Below are 11,857 nucleotides of genomic sequence, written 5' to 3' on the forward strand. Positions count from 1 at the left end.
GTAGAAACATAAATTAAATTCTTTTTTATACCAGGAACATACATCACATCATGGATCTGTCTCTCTTTTCCATTACACAACATCACACCTATTATTCCATATCTTTGAAATTAAAGGGATCTATTATCTCCTAGATAAACACATGTTCCATCAATGTTCTCATGATATTCATCAAACCAATTCTCATTACAAGACATATGGAGTGATGCACCATAATCAATGAACCAAGCATTCACTTCATTAGTCTCAACAGACAATGCAGCATCAGAAACAACCAGTTTGAAATTTTTAAATCCATCATTGATTGAGGTGTATTTGTCCACAAAATTCCCATTATGCCTTCTATTTATCTGATTAGACTCATTATATTTCCTTTTATAGCAATCTTTAGCATGATGTCCAGGTTTGCCAAAATAATAACAATCATCATTTCTCTTATCATGAACTAGAAATTTAGATTGTGCCATACCTTTCTGCTTTGCTCAAAAATTTCCTCCATTGCTTTTGTTCCATAGCCTTCCTTTGTATGGTTGCTTACACTTGGCTACCAATGCCAAATCTGAATTGTTTGAGCCCAAATCGAAGTTCTTCATCCTCTCTTCCTGTTGTAGAATAATACATGTAAGTTCATCAAAAATCGAAGGCTTCTCTCTAGCTAAAAGACTTGAAACAAAAATTTGATAATCTTGCACTAAGCCATTTAATGTGATGGTGACGAAGTCAGTATTGGACACATTTTCACCAATGTTTCCAAACTTATCACTTAGCTCTTTGACACAGAAAATAAAATTTCTTATACTTTCATTGGCCTCCATTTTAATTAACAAAAGCTTGGTCTTCAAGAACAAAATCTGGTTAGTATTAGATGTTTCATACAAGTTTTTGAGAACATCCCATGTTTCTTTAGATGTTTTACAATCCCTAATATGAGGAATGATGTTGTCCTTAACTGACATTCGTAGCAATGTCTTTGCTTTTGTTTCTCGTTTTTCCCAATCTTGAATAGCTGCAACACCAGTGGGTTTGGGCTCCACCCCACTCACTATGGGCCACAAATTATTTCCCTCTAAAACTGTTAATACCTTGAATGTCCAATTTGCATAATTTCCTCCATTAAGCCTTGTGGACTCATTCAAATAAGTTTCAGCCAACAAATTTGACATAATGACAAAAAAAAGTCACCTAATCTACACCCAAATTCACCAGATCCAAAACCAAATGCATGGGATCTAAAAAAACAAGACTTAATCTTGCTTCCAATAAAAAAACAAAGACAAAATTGATTCTTATTTCTCCATTTTTTACCACATAATTTTAATTTCCTTTTTAATCAAATACACACAATTTTTAGCTTTCACCCAAAAGAAAATATTTAACTCCTTAGTAAATTCGTTTTCACCATAAAAAAAGGTTTAATCCCTTATTTCTCCATTAAAAAACTTAACATTTACAAACAAAATTTCCTTATGAAAACTTTATACATGAACGTGACTTAAAAAATAGTGAATTGGTTCAAGGTGAAAAGTGAACTCTTCAACAGGGAAACACTAGATTTTCACAAAACAACAATTACTTTCGGCATGCTTCACTTTATTATTCCACTTTCCATCTGCTCCGTTTTGATTGACCGAAGAGTTCCCAAATGTGTCTACGGTTGATCTACACATCACTACCTGGAACCGAACTATTATAGGGAACCTATGACAAGGCGTGTTAATACATCCCACCTACAGATTCAGATTGCACACAATGGTTGCAGATAGCCAACCAGAACTGAAGTTTGATTGTACAGAACACTGCAGACAAGGAACACTTCAGCGATTTTTCTCAACCAAAACATCAAAAACTTGGGAGCAACACAGTAACAATAATATCTCACAGCCTTCACGGATCTAAACCCTATTTCTCTGAGATCTTAAGTCTCACTAGATATAAACAAACAACTTGGACAACCAATACATTATATAGGCACACATAGGCAGCTTCTAGGACAATTTAGATCCAAATAATTAGGATGACCAACTCACAACACAAACTATGAAGACACAAATCATGACAGATAAACTCAAACACTAACTATGAGAACACAACTCATAAACTCTATCTGGACATATCATTTCTACATTATTCCAACAGAAGAAAGAAGAGCGATAAATGTACTCACATCTAGACTTGATTGGCTCCAACGCACCATGGGAAAACGTGAACTACAACGAAGGTGGAATTTTAACTCATTTGTACACAAGTTCTGATTTTGATTTGATATGAGAAGCATCTACACAACGAAACTGAGCAATGAGAACCTCTAGTGTCATTTTTCAATTCCAGTAACACCGGTATAAGAAAAAACGATGTCACTGCAGTTTACGTGTTAAAATCAATAATGGACATGCTCCTAGGCTATAATATCACTAAGATGAAGTGGGACCCAAAATCCCACAAGTATTGTGACCATGTGAACACCAAACCACCCGCATCAAATGGTATACCCGCTGCACACAAAAATATCTCACTATCAAAACAGTTCACAATGTGGCCGACTCGCAGTGGTTAGAAAACAAAGGCAAGGATTCTGCTCAAATTTGGACTTTGACTCACTCCAACACCACCATGGGAATGTTTAATTGAAGAATTTATATAAAACCCACATTTAGGTACCTCGGGTTGCCATTGATGTCACATTCTTTGCAGCCGTTGAATACACCATGGAGAAACGTAAAATGTGTTGCGTTGTTGTGTGACTATGAAGGTTGCTACAAAGCCTATTTACAAGTTATGTGGTTCATAATATTGTAACAAAGCCTATTTACAAATTAATATATTTATGGTAAAGTGGGGTGAATCCAAAATCATGTTATATTGTAAGTATTAAGTTTATATTTGCTTATTAATTAAGTTTAACTATGGTTCGAAAATCATTATTTTAATTTATATGGTAAATTCAATCTTGATTTGTAATTACTATTTATATGTAATATATTTTAATGTGATATGTATATTAAAATAATAAAAACAAAATTATAATATAACAAATTGAATTTTATTAATTTTAAGTTTTTATTATTAATTCAATCAACATTTAAAGGTATAGTAGACACTATAACTCCCTCATACTCTGCATTTATTTGAGACTACATTTAGACCACTGGAACATAGGCATGTCTATTTTCAGAAAGGGTTTCTAGAATTTTAATTTAATTATCAATACATGTTAGGCGGATGGTAGAATATTTTAGAATATTCTGAATAGTAGACGCAAATCAAAGTCTAAGATTTGTTTTTGAAAGTAGTTATTCCTATGTCTGAAGTAACTGTTTTGATCCTTATTATGGATTTACCAACTATTTAATTTATATGGTTGCACTAATCTTTATGCTGATAAACATGTCTTATTTGAATTGGACTTCCAAAACTTTAATTTAAGTATTAACAATAATGAAGTGAATGACCAAGATTTAAACTTCATAAAATATTCTAGAATATTCTTAGTAGTATACACAAATCAAATGCCAATATTCTTTATTTCCAAAATAGTTATGCATTTTTTTGTATTTTCAATTAAATTTATAAATTTAAAAAAATCTTATAAATACGTGTCCTATAAAATGAGTTATAATTTTTGGAACATCTAGTATTAATAAACCATAGTATTGAACCATGATATTGTAACAAAACCTATAATATTCATAATAAAGTGAAATAAAACTCCAAAATTAATAATTATTGTTATATATATATATATATATATATATAATTTATTATTCTTTTTTTAATTTAGTAATTTTAAGAACATCATAGATAAATATTTAAGGTTTATAATAAATTAATAATTTTCTAATTAAATCTTATAATCCAAATTAATAACAATAAATTATATAAACTAAATTTAAAATTAGAACACTCTTATCCAAAACAGTTCCAAAAAAATACCAAAATATTATAATGATAGATAAAAAACAAACTTGAATTGAAAAAGAAGGAGTTACAGCTCACAGGTGAGTACTGCACCTGGAGACTGCACTCAAACAAAGAGAACTCTCTCCGTACACTCTACTTAAATCAAATGAGCAATTACATCATTAAGTACTTTACTAGAGATCAGGAAGTTGCAACCAAACTCCTAAACTCTAGGAACAAATCCTAAACTAAGGAGATACGTTACAACTTGTGTAACCATTTCTCCATTAATACAAAATAATATTAATTATTTTCAACTCCCCCCCTTAATGGAGAAAGGATTATCCTGAACTCCTAACATCCCTCTAAACAATTCAAACTTTACATGCCCAAGAGGCTTAGTAAAAATATCAGCCATGTTATCACAAGTTTTACAATATTCAACACATATCTCTTTTGACTGTAGTTTCTCTCGATGAAACAGAGCTACAGTGCTCTGTTTTTCTCTGCTCCATGCTATGACCCCGGATCTAATGCTAAATGCGTAACCTATGATAGATCTTCGATCATCCAAGTCACCTGCCCAATCAGAATCTGAAAAACCTGTTAGAATAACATCAGAAGTGTCAGTGTTCAAAATGCCATAATTACTAGTACCACTAATATACCTAACACACTTTTTGTTGCGACCCAATGACTTTCAAGTGGTTTTGACATGAACTGGCTCAACACACTAATAGAATATGTCAAATCTGGTCTAGTTGTAGTCAGATATATCAAACTGCCAACTAGCTGTCTATACATGGTTGCATCTGCCTCTTTAGTACCATCGTCACTGCTCAACTTTAAGTTCTGCTGTAATGGTGTTGCTGCTGATCTGCACTGCTCTATTTTGAACCTTTCCAGCAAGCTTTTGGCATACTTCCCTTGAGTAAGAAAGGTTTGTCCAGTGTCTTTCCATACCTCCAATCCCAAGCAATAATGAAGGTTTCTGAGGTCTTTCCATATCATACACTTGTGACATCTGATTTCTTTGATCAGATTTTTAGCATTCCCTGTTATGATCATATCATCTACATACAAAGAAATCAAAATAATTTGCCTGTGTTTATTAAACTTGGTATACAGATTTGGATCATTCAAGCTCTTATGAAAGCCATGCTGTACAAAAAATGAGTCAATTTTCTCATACCACAACCTAGGTTCTTGTTTTAAACCATAAAATGCCTTTTTCAATTTACACACAAGATGTTCCTGCCCCTTTTTCACAAAACCTTAAGGTTGTACAAAATATTTTTCTTCCTTCAAGTCACCATTCGGAAATACAGACTTAACATCTAGCTGGTGTAGCTGCCATTTCTGTTTTGTTGCTAAGGAAATTAACATTCTAATGGTGTTTAATTTGGCTACAGGAGCAAAGGTGTCATTGAAATCTATTCCCTCTTGCTGTGAGCTGTGAGTAACCCTTTGCTACCAGTCTAGCTTTAAGTTTCTCTATACTCCCATCTGCATTTATTTTTGGTTTATACAGCCATTTTCATCCTATGGGGGTTTTACCTAGAAAATTCAACCAAATACCAAGTATGGTTTATGTTTATTGATTCTATTTCCTCATACATTGCAACCCTCCATGCATCAGATTTACTTGCTTCCTCATAATTTGCAGGTTCTACAATGTTTAAAAAATTTGACATTAATGCATAGTCTTTCAATTTAGAAGGTAATCGAGTATTCCTATCTTGATCTCCTTGGTAGGGGACTTACCTCAAATCTGTCTATTTCAGCCTTTTCTAGGCTTGCATTATTGATTACATTTCCTGTTACTTCTTCTTCTTGTTTCTGCTCTTGCTCTTCATCTTCCTTACTGTTTTCTTCCATTAGCAATGGAATGTTCCAATCACTGTTAGAGTCATCCTTTCCTTCTTCAACCTGTTCTAGCTCTAACATTGTAAATACCCCAGGATTCCCAAGATTGAAAGGACCAACATGTTCACCCTCCATAAGTCGCATAAGGCCTTCAACTAGATCAGAAACGAACTGGAAGCTCCGTGTCTGTTTCCCATTTCCATAGACTATCAAAGGCTCCTTGCGCAAAGCCTGGGCAACAAAATTACCTGCAACGCGACCATCATCAAGGCACATTCGCGGACCGTATGTATTGAAAATTCGAGCAATCCGAACCTCAACATTCGCTCCCATAGTCAGAGTTTCAGCTGTTCTCTTACCCACATCATAGCAACTGCGGACTCCGATGGGATTAACAGAGCCCCAGTAAGCTTCAGTTTGAGGATGTTCAAGAGGATCTCCATAAACCTCACTAGTTCTTGTAAACAGAAAATGTGCCCCAACACGCTTGGCAAGTCTGGATATGTTAAAGATTCCCACATCATTAGCTTTGATAGTCTTCACATGATTGTGTTTGTAATGCACAGGGGAAGTAGGGCAAGCCAAATAATAGATCTGATCAACCTCCAACAAGAAGGGTTCCACAACATCATGCCTTATCCATTCAAACCTCGGATTTCGAAAATGATGAAAAACATTCTCCTTCCTTCCTGTGAAGAAATTGTCGACAACAATAACACTATCGCCTCTTGCCATGAGCCTGTCAAGTAGATGACTACCAACAAAGCCAACTCCACCCGTCACGACAACTCGCAGGGACTTTCTCTTCAAACCTAGGGGCACTTTAGCCCCCGAATTTACCATCGAACCCGAATGATACTGAGAAAACAGAGAAACAAGAGTCTCATAAACAACCCGATGAGGTTTGTCGGGCACAAACCTTCCATTTTCATTGACATTAGAAGCCAAAAAAATAGGCTGAAGGATAAAGAAAGCCAATGTCATGGCGATTCCTATCAAAATAAACAGCAGCCGCTGCTCCCTGAGCAAACAATCTACTGGTCTGATAATAAACCACATCTTTTCTGGCTTAAGAGAGTACTCATCACTGTTATTCATATTGGACTGATAAAATTTCTGATCCTCTGATGAATAAGTCTTCAATGAGCCACCACCGAGCAAGTCCGATCTGCTGCCACCAAATAGATCAGGAACTCAAATGCGCCACCACCGGCCAAATCCAATATGGTGCCATCGAACAGATCAGGAACTCCAATGCGCCACCACCGGGCAAATCCGATCTGCTTCCACCGAACAGATCAAGAACTCCAATGCGCCACCACCGGCCAAATCCGATCTGCTGCCACCAAACAGATCAGGAACTCCAATGCGCCACCACCAGGCAAATCCGATCTGCTGCCACCGAACAGATCAGGAACTCAAATGGGCCACCACCAGGCAAATCCAATCTGCTGCCACCGAACAAATTAGGAACTCCAATGCGCCACCACCAGGAAAATCTGATCTGCTGCCACCGAGTAGATCAGGAACTTCAATGCGCCACCATCGGGCAACTCCGATCTGCTAAAAATTACAGATTTTCCACAGAAAAAGAGGTTGGCACTTCTCGATGGCGAAATACCTGCGTCGAAAACAAAATCAATGCGTCTTACGAAATTGGCGCGACTAAGGCTTGATTTTTCGCGCCAATAGCACTTTCTATATCTCTCAAAACCGTGCCAAATTGCGCGACTATTTGCGACGAAACCACGCCAACCCTATTTTCTACTCAGAGATGATCAGTCATCTAAGACCTGTCTTCAGGTGTTACTGCAGTCCACCTGATTCTACGAATGCTTCTATATACTCCACCGCGACTATAGTTCTGTAATCAATGATGCATCCTAAAAAAAGTAATTAAGGCTATCCCTACTCTGTGCTCTGATACCAAGATAAAAATTAGACTTGAATTGAAAAAGAAAGAGTTATAGCTCACAGGTGAGTACTGCACCTGGAGACTGCACTCAAACAAAGAGAACTCTCTCCGTACACTCTACTTACATCAAATGAGCAATTACATCATTAAGTACTTTACTAGAGATCAGGAAGTTGCAACCAAACTCCTAAACTCTAGGAACAAATCCTAAACTAAGGAGATACGTTACAACTTGTGTAACCATTTCTCCATTAATACAAAATAATATTAATTATTTTCAACTCCCCCCCTTAATGGATAAAGGATTATCCTGAACTCCTAGCATCCCTCTAAACAATTCAAACTTTACATGCCCAAGAGGCTTAGTAAAAATATCAGTGATGTTATCACAAGTTTTACAATATTCAACACATATCTCTTTTGACTATAGTTTCTCTCGATGAAACAAAGCTACAGTGCTCTGCTTTTTTCGACTCCATGCTATGACCCCGAATCCAATGCTAAATGAGTAACCTGTGATAGATCTTCGATCATCCAAGTTACCTGCCCAATTGGAATCTAAGAAACCGGCTAGAATAACATCAAAAGTGCCAGTGTACAAAATGTCATAATTACTAGTACCACTAATATACCTCAACACACTTTTTGTTGCGACCCAGTGACTTTCGAGTGGTTTTGACATGAACTGGCTCAACACACTAACAGAATATGTCAAATCTGGTCTAGTTGTAGTAAGATATATCAAACTGCCAACTAGCTGTCTATACATTGTTGCATCCGCCTCTTTAGTACTGTCGTCACTGCTCAACTTTAAGTTCTGTTGTAATGGTGTTGCTGCTAATCTGCACTGCTCTATTCTGAACTTTTCCAGCAAGCTTCTGGCATACTTCCCTTGAGTAAGAAAGGTTTGTCTAGTGTCTTTCCATACCTCCAATCCCAAGCAATAATGAAGGTTTCTGAGGTCTTTCCATCTCATACACTTGTGACATCTGATTTCTTTGATCAGATTGTTAGCATTCCCTGTTATGATCATATCATCTACATACAAAGAATCAAAATAATTTGCCTTTGTTTATTAAACTTGGTATACAGATTTGGATCATTCAATCTCTTATGAAAGCCATGTTGTACAAAAAATGAGTCAATTTTCTCATACCACAACCTGGGTTCCTGTTTTAAACCATCAAGTGCCTTTTTCAATTTACACACAAGATGTTCCTGCCCCTTTTTCACAAAACCTTCAGGCTGTACTAAATAAATTTCTTCCTTCAAGTCACCATTCAGAAATGCAGACTTAACATCTAGCTGGTGTAGTTGCCATTTCTGTTTTGTTGCTAAGGAAATTAACATTCTAATGGTGTTTAATTTGGCTACAGGAGCAAAGGTGTCATCGAAATCTATTCCCTCTTGCTGTGAGTAACCCTTTGCTACCAGTCTAGCTTTAAGTTTCTCTATACTCCCATTTGCATTTATTTTTGGTTTATACAACCATTTTCATCCTATGGGGGTTTTACCTTCAGGCAATTCAACCAAATCCCAAGTATGGTTTCTGTTTATTGATTCTATTTCCTCATACATTGCAGCCCTCCATGCATCAGATTTACTTGCTTCCTCATAATTTGAAGGTTCTACAATGTTTAAAAACTTTGACATTAATGCATAGTCTTTCAATTTAGAAGGTAATCGAGTATTCCTATCTTGATCTCCTTGGTAGGGGACTTACCTCAAATCTGTCTATTTCAGCCTTTTCTAGGCTTGCATTATTGATTACATTTCCTGTTACTTCTTCTTCTTGTTTCTGCTCTTGCTCTTCATCTTCCTTACTGTTTTCTTCCATTAGCAATGGAATGTCCCAATCACTGTTAGAGTCATCCTTTCCTTCTTCAACCTGTTCTGGTTCTAACATTGTAAATACCCCAGGATTCCCAAGATTGAAAGGACCAACATGTTCACCCTCCATAAGTCGCATAAGGCCTTCAACCAGATCAGAAACGAATTGGAAGCTCCGTGTCTGTTCCCCATTTCCATAGACTGTCAAAGGCTCCTTGCGCAAAGCCTGAGCAACAAAATTACTTGCAACCCGACCATCATCAAGGCACATTCGCGGACCGTATGTATTGAAAATTCGAGCAATCCGAACCTCAACATTTGCTCCCCTAGTCAGAGTTTTGGGTGTTCTCTTACCCACATCATAGCAACTGCGGACTCCGATGGGATTAACAGAGCCCCAGTAATCTTTAGTTTGAGGGTGTTCAAGAGGATCTCCATAAACCTCACTAGCGCTTGTAAGCAGAAAACGTGCCCAAACACGCTTGGAAAGTCTGGATATGTTCAAGATTCCCACATCATTAACTTTGATAGCCTTTAAAGGATTGTGTTTGTAATGCACAGGGGAAGCAGGGCAAGCCAAATAATAGATCTGATCAACCTCCAACAAGAAGGGTTCCACAACATCATGCCTTATCCGTTCAAACCTCGGATTGCCAAAATGATGCAAAACATTCTCCTTCCTTCCTGTGAAGAAATTGTCGACAACAATAACACTATCGCCTCTTGCCATGAGCCTTTCAAGTAGATGACTACCAACAAAGCCAACTCCACCCATCACGACAACTCGCAGGGAGTTTCTCTTCGAACCTAGGGGCACTTTAGCCCCCGAATTTACCATCGAACCCAAATGATACTGAGCAAACCGAGAAATAGGAGTCTCATAAACAACCCGATGAGGTTTGTCGGGCACAAACCTTCCATTTTCATTGACATTAGAAGCCAAAAAAATAGGCTGAAGGATAAAGAATGTCGATGTGATGGCGATTCCTATCAAAATAAACAGCAGCCGCTGCTCCCTGAGCAAATAATCTACTGGCCTGATAATAAACCACGTCTTTTCTAGCTTAAGAGAGTACTCATCACTGTTATTCATATTGGACTGATAAACTTTCTGATCCTCTGATGAATAAGTCTTCAATGAGCCACCACCAGGCAAGTCTGATATGCTGCCACTAAATAGATGAGGAACTCAAATGCGCCACCACCAGGCAAGTCCGGTCTGCTACCACTGAACAGATCAGGAACTCCAATGCGCCACCAACGGGAAAATCCGATCTGCTGCCACCGAACAGATCAGGAACTCCAATGCGCCACCATCAGGCAAATCCGATCTGCTGCCACCAAACAGATCAGGAACTCCAATGCGCCACCACCGGGAAAATCCGATCTACTGCCACCGAACAGATCAGGAACTCAAATTCGTCGCCACCGGGCAAATCCGATCTGCTACCACCGAACAAATACGAAACTCCAATGCGCCACTACCGGGCAAATCCGATCTGCTGCCACCGAGTAGATCAGGAACTTCAATGTGCCACCACCAGGCAACTCCGATCTGCTAAAAATTGCATATTTTCCACAGAAAAAGAGGTTGGCGCTTCTCGATAAGGAAATACCCGCGTGGAAAACAAAATCGATGCATCTTACGAAATTGGTGTGACTAAGGCTTGATTTTCCGCGCTAATAGCACTTTTTATATCTCTCAAAGCCGCGCCAAATTTCGTGACTGTTTGCGACGAAACCACGCCAACCCTATTTTCCGCTCACAGATGATCACTCATCGAAGACCTGTCTTCAAGTGTTACTGCAGTCCACCTGATTCTACGAATGCTTCTATATACTCCACCGCCACTAGAGTTCTGTAATCAATGATGCATCCTAAAAAAAAAAAATTAAGGCTATCCCTACTCTGTGCTCTAATACCAAGATAAAATTTAGACTTGAATTGAAAAAGAAGGAGTTACAGCTCATAGGTGAGTACTGCACCTGGAGACTACACTCAAACAAAGAGAACTCTCTCCGTACACTATACTTACATCAAATGAGCAATTACATCATTAAGTACTTTTCTAGAGATCAGGAAGTTGCAACCAAACTCCTAAACTCTAGGAACAAATCCTAAACTAAGGAGATACGTTACAACTTGTGTAACCATTTCTCCATTAATACAAAATAATATTAATTATTTTCAACTCCCCCCCTTAATGGAGAAAGGATTATCCTGAACTCCTAGCATCCCTCTAAACAATTCAAACTTTACATGCCCAATAGGCTTAGTAAAAATATCAGCCATGTTATCACAAGTTTTACAATATTCAACACATATCTCTTTTGACTGTAGTTTCTCTC

General features: G+C 37.5%; 2 pseudogenes; both read right to left on the bottom strand.

Annotated features, from left to right (window-relative positions):
* Nucleotides 1-534: 534 nt before the first annotated feature.
* Nucleotides 535-6,861, bottom strand: LOC149199013 (UDP-glucuronic acid decarboxylase 4 pseudogene; annotated as a pseudogene).
* Nucleotides 6,862-7,173: 312 nt separating this feature from the next.
* Nucleotides 7,174-10,601, bottom strand: LOC149199014 (UDP-glucuronic acid decarboxylase 2 pseudogene; annotated as a pseudogene).
* Nucleotides 10,602-11,857: the final 1,256 nt, after the last annotated feature.

Source organism: Pinus tabuliformis, chromosome 2_1 (assembly GCF_031772625.1).
Source record: "Pinus tabuliformis cultivar Carrire ecotype Pingquan chromosome 2_1, CPIR1, whole genome shotgun sequence".
In the NCBI taxonomy this organism is placed as follows: domain Eukaryota; kingdom Viridiplantae; phylum Streptophyta; class Pinopsida; order Pinales; family Pinaceae; genus Pinus; species Pinus tabuliformis.